Source organism: Spinacia oleracea, chromosome 1 (genome assembly GCF_020520425.1).
Source record: "Spinacia oleracea cultivar Varoflay chromosome 1, BTI_SOV_V1, whole genome shotgun sequence".
In the NCBI taxonomy this organism is placed as follows: Eukaryota; Viridiplantae; Streptophyta; class Magnoliopsida; order Caryophyllales; family Amaranthaceae; genus Spinacia; species Spinacia oleracea.
Window position 1 is genome coordinate 42,607,282 of NC_079487.1, and position 12,794 is coordinate 42,620,075.

General features: G+C 39.6%; 1 long non-coding RNA gene across 2 annotated transcripts; it reads right to left on the bottom strand.

Moving 5' to 3' along the window:
* Positions 1 to 1,372: 1,372 nt before the first annotated feature.
* LOC110776586 (uncharacterized) lies at positions 1,373 to 2,749 on the bottom strand. 2 transcript variants are annotated; one of them, XR_008925864.1, is made up of 2 exons: positions 2,069 to 2,749; positions 1,373 to 1,912 (listed from the first exon to the last, which is right to left on the bottom strand). It is a non-coding gene; the product is annotated as an uncharacterized lncRNA (long non-coding RNA). The 2 variants fall into 2 exon arrangements; XR_002530193.2 differs by having other exon boundaries at positions 1,373 to 1,922.
* Positions 2,750 to 12,794: the final 10,045 nt, after the last annotated feature.

Below are 12,794 nucleotides of genomic sequence, written 5' to 3' on the forward strand. Positions count from 1 at the left end.
TATAAATTTGAATATGATTAGAACTTTCAATATCTACCTTAAAGAGTTATAATGCATTTGTATTAGTATGTAACTTGGAATCATGATTTGATTAGAATCCTATCTCGAAGAGTTATGGTGCATTAGGCCCTGTTCTGTTCACCTTATTTCCACTTATTAATTTCAGGAAAAATAAGTTCAGATAAGCTCAGTTAAGTTCAGATAAGTTCAGATAAGATAATTTCAGGAAAAATAAGGGTTGACCAAGTACAAATTATAACTAAAATAAGTTTTGATAAGTTCAGATAAGTTCAGATAAGTTCAGATAAGTTCAGTTAAGTTCAGATAAGTTCAGATAAGATAAGTTTAGGAAAAATAAGTGGAAATCAGGTGAATAGAACGCAGCCTTAGTAAGTACATTGCGTTGATTAGAACTTTTAGTTAAATTAGGCGTTCATATACGTAATACATACTACGTACATATAATATATTTATGTGTATGTGGGTGTGGTGGCGTGATGCAAAGCAGGGTTAATGAAATTTTAGCCAAAAGATACATATTTTCTCAAAATATTTTAGTCCACATATTGTTTACTACATTCGTATATATGTTTGTGTTAAATATTTGTATTAGTATAGTTAAGTAGTTAGAGAGTACAATATAAGGAGTAAGCATACATGCGTTTCTGTATATGGATTATTTCATTTTTTTGATATTTCAATCCATGTAATTGTATATTTTCTAAACTTTAAATTGAATATTTCATCTTTATTTTACATTAGATATTTAATAGTACTACTACCGCACCTATTTGATAACCATACGGCATAGACTTCATCGTGTTTAAGAGTGGGATAACATAATTGAAATATCTATTTGGCACATAATATCCACATGGCACCTAACTAATTATCTACGTGGCACTTTATTTTTTTAATTCAAAAATAAATTAGAAATCTTATTTTTCATTGGCCGAAACCAATAGATACAATATTTTCTCAAAACATTCCGGTCCACATATTGTTTACTACATTCGTATATATGTTTGTGTTAAATATTACTCCCTTCGTCCCGGAATACTTGACCTGTTTTCCTTATCGGGCCGTCCCTTAATACTTGATCTGTTTCTAAAAATGGAAATATTCTAACAATATTATATTATTTCTCACTCCACCCCTATTAAACCACATACCCACTACTCCATACAAAAAATAATTAAAAATTCAACCCCTACTCTCCCCAACCCCACCTCTTAACCCACATCCCATTAACTACATTAAAATAATACCCCACTATCAACTACTAACTATTAAATTAAATAAGTCAATTCAAGTCCCTTAAACTTTGTGCCGGTCAAACCGGGTCGAGTATTCCGGGACGGAGGGAGTAGTATTAGTATAATTAAGTAATTAATTAGAGATTACTAACACTTTAAAATTAAATTATAAATAGTACAACCTGAAATCCTGAATAACTCTCAAATTCTGAAGATTTAACTTTCAAACCCCAATGGAAAGCATTCGAGCATATGTCGAAAAACTGTGGGAGTTAATCCGACATTATACAAAGTACGGAATCAAAGCATTGAAGGACTTGAGCAACTATACATGGAAGCTAATCTATGGTGTTCTAGCTCCCTGCTGCAGATTTATACTCCAGAAAGTTGATCAGGCCTTTTGCAGCCTAAAGGCCTATTACGACAACCTCTCGGAACGGTTGAAGGATTCTTTGATTCGTGCAAAGAAAAAGATTGTTGAGATGTGGAGCAACATTTGCCAAATGGTAATTGCAGCACCAAATAAGTTGTTTTCTTATGCTGTTAAGTTTTGGAAATGCGTCAACACCTTCTTCGGCTTGGCCACAGAAGCCTCAACAAAAACCAGGAACCGTTGTAATATTAGTATTGCAATCGACTTCTTGATGATTATCAACCTGCTCAAGGCTAGGATATCAACAGTAAGACATCAAGAGAATAACAAAGATAAACCAGAATGATTCATTAATCAACTTCTACAAAAGAAGTGCAGTCAATATCATGTACTGTATGAGTTATTCTGCTGTTCAAACTATCATGGATTGCAGCCATACCTAGAACCCATTTCTTCCTATGCCTTGGACCAATATTCATGCCATTTTGCAGTAAGAAAACTCAATAAGTAATGGTATCATTACATCCACAAAACTGGGGAGCACCTATAAATGATGATGCATCATACACTAATCTCATGAGATTAACGGTTAGAGCAACATCTACAACTTTCGGGTTCAAAAGATTACCGTGTCCCATTCTTTTTACCTCTTTTCTGTAGGGAAAGTACACTTCCTCATTTTCATCAATATCTGAAACCTTCAGAAAAAGACTAATAGTTCCATCAATATATGTGATGCCCCGATTAGGAGGATAGAAGGGTGGCAAAATGATAAGATTGCAAGAGATAGGGGAAGATGTTGAAACTGAACGATTTGCACAACGAAGCACAAAGTAGAACAACAACAATGGATAAGGAGAGAAAATAGAATGTATTACTTAGTTGCTTTTATTACAAGCTATTAGGATGGAATTAATTATGAAACTAATATAGTAAATAAGCTTATATAGAATCAGATATGCTTTGCTGGCTTAACCAATCAGAAGCAAGATATTAGCCTAACAACCAATCAGAGGGCAATGCACTAACAACCAAGAAACAAACTGCCATGTCAGCTATAATTCAGTTACATGGGTTGCATTCCTGTGGGAGCAGGCATAGGCTTATTATGGTGTGACTGCACCTGTGCATCAGTAGTATAGGTCTGTCCAACACCCCCCCCCCCCCCCCTCAAGCTAGGGGTTGCTGAAGAAATCCCTAGCTTGAAAAGAAGTTCAGTAAACTGAGGAGAAGGTAAAGCCTTGGTGAAAACATCAGCAATTTGAGAATGAGTAGGAAGATAAGTTAACTGGATTAACCCTTCTAACACCTTGTCTCTGGTGAAGTGACAGTTGATCTCTATGTGCTTAGTTCTCTCATGGAACAAAGGGTTTTTAGCAATGTAAATGGCTGATTGATTATCACAGCGCAGAGTGACTAGTTTGAGGTTAGCAACCCCAATTTCTTCAAGTAATCTGACCATCCAAGTGACTTCTGAAGCTGCAGCTGCCATGGCTCTATATTCAGCTTCAGAAGACCTTCTAGAAATGGTACCTTGCTTCTTAGATTTCCAAGAAACTGGTGAATTCCCAAGCAGTAACACATATCTAGTGATAGATCTTCTTGTATTTGGACAAGCTGCCCAATCACTGTCGGAATAGGCTTGCAAAGTGAGAGAATCAGTAGCTTTGAGGAGAATGCCTTGGCCAACTGTATGTGATACATATCTTAGAACATGATGTAATGCAGTGACATGAGGAATTCTGGGTAGATGCATGAATTGGCTCAAAAGTTGCACAGCATAGCACAGATCAGGTCTAGTATGTGTGAGGAAGTTTAGTTTACCAACTAGAGTTCTGTAGTGTTCTGGAGATTCATATGGTAAACCCTCATCTGCAAGAAGTTTAGTATTGAGAGGTAGAGGAGCAACGACAATTTTGTGGAGATCAAAACCACAATCAGTTAACAAAGTCCTAGTGAATTTCTTTTGAGTAAGAACCACACCATAAGGTAGAATCCCACCTTAATGCCAAGAAAATAACTCATGACACAAGGTCTTTGATGCTAAACACCTCATCTAAATGTCTTTTCAGGGATGTGATAGTTGGAAGATGGTTTCCTATGAGCAATATGTCATCTACATAAACAGCACCTAGAGTGATGTGAGTGTCATGTTCTTTTAATAAACAAATAATAATCATTCTTTGATTGAACAAACCCTTGAAGTTTCAGCTCTCCGTATAATTTGGCAAACCATTGCCTTGAAGCTTGCTTAAGACCATATAGTGACTTAGTAAGCCTGCAGACTTTGTTATGTGGATTAGGAATGCCTTCAGGCATCTTCATATACACCTCTTCATGTAAATCCCCATGAAGGAAAGCATTATTAACATCTATCTGGTAGATGGTCCACTTCATGTTTGCTGCAAGAGCTACAATGCATCTCACAGTTGCCATTTTAACCACAGGAGAGAAAGTCTCTTCATAATCCACACCATAATTCTGTGTGAGCCCTTGAGCCACCAATCTGGCTTTACATCTTTCAAGTGAGCCATCTGCTTTAAGTTTAATCTTGAAAACCCATTTACAGCCAATTGGTTTCTTTCCTACAGGTAGAGAAACTACCTCCCATGTATCATTGGCAAGCAAAGCTGCAATTTCCTTCTGCATAGCTTGTACCCACTCTGGTTTCTCTGCAGCTTCTTTATAATTTCTTGGTTCAGTCAAATTATCAATGAGAACAACCATGGCATGATGACTAGGTGGCAAGTTTATGTAGGAAACCAGATTACATCCATGTGTTACTGTATAGCAATGGTAATTGTCAAGATAGGAAGGTGGTTTATGTACCCTATTAGAAGTTCTGATGGGAGGTGTAGGAGGATCAGGAGTGTTATTATGTGTGGACTGAGTGGAAGAAAGAGAAGAAGATGAGATGGAATTAGATTCAGTAGAAATAGATGGTGTAGAGGTGGGTGTTGAAAGTGAAGGAGGTGGTGTTGATAGAGTATCAGTGTCAGAAGCTAGCATTGGGTTGGAATAGAGTTGTATAGGGTAAGAAGGTGTTTGGATCAGGTAGGAGAGGAGTGTGAATAGGTAGAAAGATAGAGTGTGGGTAGTCAGATGGAGATGTAGAAGAATCAACTGAATGGTGGAAGAGAAAATGTGTTTCATGGAAACTGACATCTCTAGACACAGTTATTTTTCCTGTAGCTGTGTCTAGCACTTTATAACCTTTCTGAGAGGGGGAGTATCCAATGAAAACACAAGTTGTAGCTCTAGGATCAAATTTGGTTCTGTGTGTTTTAGTGGTTGAAACATAAACCAGGCATCCAAAAGCTCTCAGATGGTCATAAAGTGGTTTGTGACCATGGAGTTTTTCATAAGGAGTGATGTTATCAATACTCTTCAAGGGCATTCGATTTATCAGATATGTAGCACACAAGATACACTCACCCCAATACTTTATTGGGAGTTTTGATTGAAAATGCTGAGTGATAGGGTGTTTTTCCGTCGTTGAATAGAAAATTCACCTCACCAAACAAAATTTATAAACCACTAAACAAACCGGCTATATGAACTATAGCGGCAAGCATAGGGATCGTCCCATAGGAATGGATATGTTTGACTATTCAATCTATGCATTCAGAAGCTGGTTCGGATGGAAAATGAGTTTTTGAATTAATCTAATCAAAGCTAAAAAAGCAAACAAATAAAGAAATTCTAGAGATTTCGGGAATCGACTATGGAAATCGAATCATGGGAAGAACAAGGTCAAAACATTCATGAATATGCAGCGACTTAGCACATAGGGGAATAGAATCAAATGACGAACCCGCCACCTCTCGGATGGGGCACGCGAAGCGTCTAATCTACGGATCGGAACAGCTTTCGCCTAATCCTAGACTAAACAAACTTGCATATAATAGGCACCACTATTCACTTACACAAGTTAGTCTCGCAATGTCTTGCCAAACCTAGCCTATGCATTCCAATCAAATCCCAATCAAATAGCATTTGCAACTACCACTCAATTAGGCATGGATATCCTATAACCAAATCACATTTAATCACAACATCAATCATGAATTTCCCTATAATTCCCCAAATTCAATCCCAAGGCTTCATCCCTAACCTCCATACTAAACTACTCAATTAGCATGATTAACATCAACATTAAACTAACACTAATCCTAATCATGAAACTAATTGAATTAATGAAGCTAATTGAAACAACAAAATTCAGAAAATTCAAACCTCAAAAATTGAGGAAAAATCAAGAAAATTCAAAGCATGAAACTAATTCTAGAATACAAGCATGAAATCAAAGCATAAACGAAATTAATGAAGCAATTAAAGAATTAAAGAACAAATCAAAAAGAAAAGAAGAATTATACCTTGAATTGAAGAATTTGCAACAAACTTGAAGAACAAAAATGAAGAACAAAGCTCAAAGGAAAGAGAAAAGAAATCTGAAATTTGATGATTGAATTCAACTAAGAATCAAGAATTTGAAGCAGTGAATCCTATTCCTAATCACTAATCTAAGCCCTAAACTAATTCTCTCTCTAGAATTCTAAGCTAAGCCTAAAATCTGAAAATTAGAAAATGAATTATGTAAAAACTAAACTACGATTAACAATGCTGCGATTTTACATATTTATAGTATCAGCCCCGCAGCCGTGTTTGGTCGCACAAGGGGTGTGTTTGGTCGCACAAAATGTGTGCGGTCGAACAAAGAATTACATTCGGTCGCACACCAAATTCAGGCCATTCTGTCTAGAAACTCGCCCGCACAGAAGCTCACATTCGATCGCATAGCCTTGTTCGATCGCACAACACTTCATGTGCGACCGAACAGAACTGCAGGGCTGTTCTGCGCTATTTTGCTGCGTGTTCTGCTGTACTGATCTACTGCGACTGCTTTGCCTTGCTGTGGCTGTGTGTACGTGCTGAATAGAGAGCACAAGGATGTTGTGTTATGGCTTAAAGGTGAGCAAGAGAGCTGCTGCTGTGGCTGATTAGCTCGCGTGCCATGCTAAGCTATTGCTGTTGTTGTTCGCTTGAGCTATTGCTGTGAGTGCACGAGTGTAGCTGCTGCGGCTGCTTTGCCTTGGCTCTTTCGTGCACTTGTGGCTGCTCATGTTGCTGCAACGTTGTAGGCATCGTATGCAAGCTAGTTGCCTCGTCTACCATATTCAATAAAATCGTAGAGCATATTATTAAAATCGTAAATCGAAATATTAATTCGTTTAACATTTTTTTGCAAATCGTAAAACATATAACTCGTCGACAAGCATAATGACACAATATTAACACGCTAATACTCAAAATGACTCTTACACAATGAGAATGCGCACAAAAGGCATATTTAGAGCAAAAACGACTAAAATATACGCAAGACGAGAAAATATTACGATTAATGCAAAAATGTGATAAACGAACTAAGAACGATAAAACTAAGCAAAAATAATAATAAAATGCTAATAAAATGAACTAAAATCCTAAGCTAAGTGCGACATAAATGTCACGCATCAAACTCCCCAAACTAACCCTTTGCTTGTCCTCAAGTAAAGCTAGAATGAGAAACGGGGAGGAGAATGAGCTTATTTATTAAAAATCAAAATTACGAAAATAAGAACTACAAGAATGCACACTAACTCACTTTCGTAGGAATCACGGTTGCATTTAAACGCATGCAACAAGCTCTTTGAACCCCACAATCGCTCATGAGGGCGAGTGGGATCTCGCAAGGGTTTCCAAAGAGAAACACCCAAAACTCTTCCAAAAATTTGAATCAAGGCAAGAACTAAAATGAAGAACTGTGAGGGGGTCGAAAAAGCACGAGGCTATTGCGTGACCTCGTCCCTCGTGGGTGTGACGCTTCTTTTTGTCAAATCAAGTGTAATTGGATTTCCTGTGAGTTTACACCCAATTGACTAGTAATATAGGAGTCGCCATTCAGTTTTTAACGACAATGAGAAAAAATGACAAAACCCGGTTACCGTGACATAAAGGGAGTGCAATTATGTTTGACCACGACGGCCGTAGGTTCCCTTGTGATCCCTGGTGGTGGGGATCGCTCAACGTACACCCGCAGGGTAGAGATTGAGGGTTCGGGGGACTGTAACTACCGAGAGGAGTACTCGCTCTTCGATAACTCCAGAGGCAAGATATCCTTACTAGCTCAGCATAAATAATTGAAGGGACATGCGTTAACTATTAAACTAATCTGAGTTGATTTTATCAATATGCAACATATGGTACTAGATCGAACGCGACTATCTGATTTAGATTATTTTAAGGGACCTAGCATGATAATCCAATTTCCCAAAAATATCATATTTATTAAGCGTGATCGAATAATCAGATTTTAGTTAGTTTAACTGTTCATAAAAGGGCGAGGAAAGCAATTAAACCATGGAAAAGGGACACATTACGACGCACCCTTGAGAGGTGTGTCATGGTTCTCAGAAAACTAACCACTTTGACTTTGCTATTTCTCCTTTTATTTAACGAATCTCAAGTTATGGGACAGGATACGTTCTGTTCGATTTATGGATCGATTGCGACAGAACGCGTGATCAGTTTTGCAGCGTGAGGCTTAGACTTAGGGGTTTAGAGTCAATACTCGGAATATAATTGTGTGTTGTGTGTCCTTTTCACGTCGAACTTAAGGCCCTATTTATAGAAAAGAGTTTGTGGAAAGATAGGATTGCAGAACTCTAATCCACGAGGAATTAGGAAAAAACACGTACCAGGTATTTTCAGCGCCCAGGCCTGGGCGCCGAAAGGCCTGGGCGCTGAAGATTTCGGCACCCAGAGCCAGGCGTTGAAAATAGGGTCTGGGTTGTTTTTCTTAGTCAAATTCGGATTCCTAGAATCCGGAGTATTTGAGATTTAATTGAGTCCTTTAGTGCGTATTAACCTTGTGACGGGATGCGTCTGGGCCCGTTACGAACTCTAGGATCGTTACGATTTTAATTAATACGTGACTCTTACTTTCGAATCATATTAGGAATAGGATTCTCTCGCAATTTCTATCTCATTTAGGATTTATGTTGGAGTGCAACACCTAGTTCTGACAGGTTTCTATCTTTTATAACTTGCCACTTTTAACAATTACCCATTACGGCAGTTACTATTTTTAGCAGGTTTCCATAAATAGCAGGTTTTTATAAATAGCAGGTTTCGGGTGAAATGAAAAGGGGTAATGAGATTCGTTATTTTATAGGAGATGCGTTGTCAAGTGGAGATTTACGTTTTCATCATCGAACCTTCCCTTTCGGGAATGGGGAAAAAAGTAGGTGTCTACAGTTAGCCCCCACTTTGACTGAGTCTTGGAATAAAACGATGGTCAAAGTACTAGACGGGGTGCGCCACACAAGCCATGGTGACCTGTTTTTGCGAGGGTCTCACGAGCCCCCGAGTGATAACATTTCCCTTAAGGGTCATCACTTGGAGTGTCGACATATCCCTCACGTGTCATTGGGATTTGTCAAAGGATAGTATAGAAACTCCCTCACTTTGTCATTGGAAGTATCTAAAGAGACGTAGAAACTCCTTCACTTTGTCATTGGGAGTAGCTACAAATGTTTTCGAAATTAAAGCTATAAAGTGTAATTGGGCCTGGCCAAGCCCAATCACGAGGTAAAAACATTTTTAAAGATTCTCATTTTCAGGGCTAGCTAAACGAGAAAACCCCCTTGTTTTTATGGGACGTAAAACGAAGGAAAATCCAGCACATCGTTCTTTTTTGGAAAAACGGAAAACCAATCCTTTAATTTTTGGAAAAAGGAAAAACTGATCCTTTAATTTTTGGAAAAAGGGAAAGCCGATCCTTTAATTTTTGGAAAAAGGGAAAACCAGAAAAAGTTATCGCTGCAGCGACTATGGACCTGCGCGGTTAGTGACGCAGACCCCGCCGGCTGAAGATGGCGAGCCTGTCCGCTAAGGGTGGACACCCCTTCCGATTAAGTGGACGAATCTGTTTTTGAAATTTTTGAAAATAAGGACCTACGCGGTTTTTGACGTAGACCCCGCCGGCTGAAGATGGCGAACCTGTCCGCTAAGGGTGGACACCCCGTCCGATAGAAGTGGACGAATCTATTTTTAAATTTGTTTGTGCTTTTTGAAAATAAGGACCTACGTGGTTTGTGACGTAGACCCCGCCGGCTGAAGATGGCGAGCCTGTTTCATTTGTTTTTTTGAAGATTCTATTTTTCGAAAACTGAGGACCTGCGCGGCTAGTGACGCAGACCCCGCCCGTTAAAGGTGGGCGAGCCCATTTTGAATTTCTTACTTTCTTTTCATTTTGCCTATGTAGAAGGGCTTTTGTGATTACAACCTGTTGGTGGGTCGCAATATTTCCTGATTAGGTGTGTCCTATAAGTGGGCCCACACTGAGTATATTTCTGTTAACGATATTTTTAAAATACCGTTTTTTTTCCTTTTTTTTTTGAGATTATCCAAACACGGGACTTGTGTATAGCGCAGCCCGGGAATGTGATTTTGATCGCGCGCTCTCTGTTGGAGTATACTTTTCGCGAGCCCCCAAGCACTCGGGCTTTGGTGGTCATTTTTTGCATACTTCATAACGTCTTTTAATCATGTTTGGGGTCGAGCTCGTATGTGCGAGCGACCTTTCATAGTGGTGTGCTACTTTGGCGAAGTCATGGGGTGTGACTTCAGTCTTCGGGCGACAAGGTTTAATATCATTCAGTTTAGCTTGGCCCGATTTAATCCTTTGACAGACAAACATTTTTTATTTTGAGAAACCAACGACTTAACAACATTTTTTGGTGTTTCGAAGAATGACCTTGATATTTTTTATTTTGAAAAGTGTACATATATGTCTCTTGAGACAAGTCTAAGTTTCGACCCAGTTTTACCATTCATTTTTGCTATTTGGGGGCTTAAAGGTGCTTTTGGGCTTGATCTTAATTGTACATAGGGCCTCGTGTCTAGCAACATGGTTTAAAGTTTTTTCCTGCTCCGCGTTTTGTGAAATCTGGGCCTTGGGCTGCATTTTCGGCGCCCAAGGCTGGGCGTTAATTATTTCGGCGCCCAGCTTCGGGCGCTGAAAGTCCTTTCCTGACGAATTTTGACTTTCGGATTTCTTAATGCGTTTCCGAATGGGATCAGGATGTCATTTGATGCGTTCAGCTATATATAGAGGCTAGATACGTCCCTATTTTCCATCACTCTCAATTTCTTTCTTTCTTTGCTGTGTTTTAATTACTCCTTGCTTTCGTCATGTCGATTCCCACTTTCTCACTCCAACGGACTGTTAGGCGTTGGCTACGGGCCCTTTATCCTACAGAAAAGGCTTTGTTGAAAGAATACCACTTAGAGGCACTTTTAGGCTTACAACAAATTAACATTGACTATAATTTTCTGCTTGCAGACCTCTGGATGACCGAAAAACCAAAAAAGATTAAGCTTTTGTGATTTCGATCATCATGTTTTTGTCTTTCGGGGCAACGAAATATGTCCTTTGCCAGATGAATTTGCTGCGATCCTTGGTTATCCTACTAATGCTACCCCTGCCACCCTTGGCACTATTGAAGAGAGTAAAACAACCATAGGGGCTTTCCTAGGACTAGATGCTAACATGCTTGCTAAAGTTGTTGTAGGTGATGAGGTCAATTTGGCAAAACTTGTAAAACACCACTTTAGGCCTAGTAAGAATATGACCGAACAGAAATTGAATATTCGAGCCCTTGTATTTTGCTTGTTGAATCATTATTTGCTGTCGAATAACAATGGTGAGTTCGGTGACATAAGGTTGATCCCCTTGATTAGCCAGATGGAAAGTTGCTATTCTATTATGCCTTTGGTGGTTGCCGAGACTTTGCAGAGTGCGGATGAGTTGAAGAAGGACGCCAAATCTGAATATTTTAAGGGAAGCCCCCTATTACTGCAGGTAATCGATTTTTCTTTGTGCATGTATACGTTTTTTTTCGCATATATAGTTTTCATTCGTCCTGCCTTGGGGCTGAGTTTCAGCGCCCAGGGCTGGGCGCTAGAATTTTCGGTGCCTGGTCCTGGGCGTTGAAACTGCGCCCCAGGAACCGTTTTCTTTTTATTATTATTTTTTGATCGTACCCGTTTTTTGCAGATTTGGCTCGTGGAACGGCTTAGGCTGTTGGAAGCTCCTGCCAATCCTAAACATTATCGCCCTATAGCCTTGTGTAACCGAAAATACTTGTACCAAGGCCAGGACAAGGCCGAATAGGCCTCCTTTTTTACTTATGGCATCTGTTCTATTAAGTGGGTGGTACCAAGGTGGGGTTTGACTACTATGACGGGGGGTTCTGATGTATCGGTTTATGTTTCCTTGTTGGGGCTATCTCGACCCATTTATATTTTCCCTTACCGAGTCATGCGTCAATATGGTTTAAGGCAGACTATCCCCTTTTCTGATACGGTACCACCTAAGGTAGCGGCCTTTTCACAAGCACGGGTTCTAGCGTGGGCTAAGTATTATGATGGTCTCCCGCGTTGGGCCGTAGCTACAAATGGCTTTGTGGGTCTTTCTGAAAACTACAAGTTGTGGATGAGCTCCGATGATAAAGCTGTGAGGACCGAGGCTCGAAATGGGGAGCCGGCTAAGCTTTTGATACCTCGTATTCGTGTTAAGTATGAGGGTCCTGATTCTGCCAAACCTCGTACCTATGGTATAAAGACTGTGAAAGCTCGTCCTGATCGAAAGCGAAAGGAAGTTCCTCCCCGTTCCAGTTTCAGGCCTAAAAAGATGCCTAACATGAATGGGCCTGCTGTTGTTAAAAGAAATGCAAGCTCTCGCGGAGATCGTAGCCGGAACAATGTATGGGTTAGGAAGGCTCAGCCGCCTGTAGAAACAGTGGCTAGTCTAGTTGATGGTAATAATCCTTCTCCCACCATTGTCTGTGCCCTTGAGGCTGAGCGGGCTATAACTGAGAATGTTTCTGAAGCCTTGGCATCTTTGGAAGTTAGTGTCCAGGAGCCGGTTCTTATGGAGATTGATATTGGGGAAGCGCATAACACTGTGGGGATGGATCCTGCGAACATTGCCCTCTACAAGACCTTATTTGATGATCCAGAAGAACTAGAGTAGTGTAGTTCTTGCTAGGGTGTAGGTGCCCTTTATTTATTTCAGTTGTGTTTGTTTTTTCATTTCTTAGCACTTTGTTTTCCTTCTTATT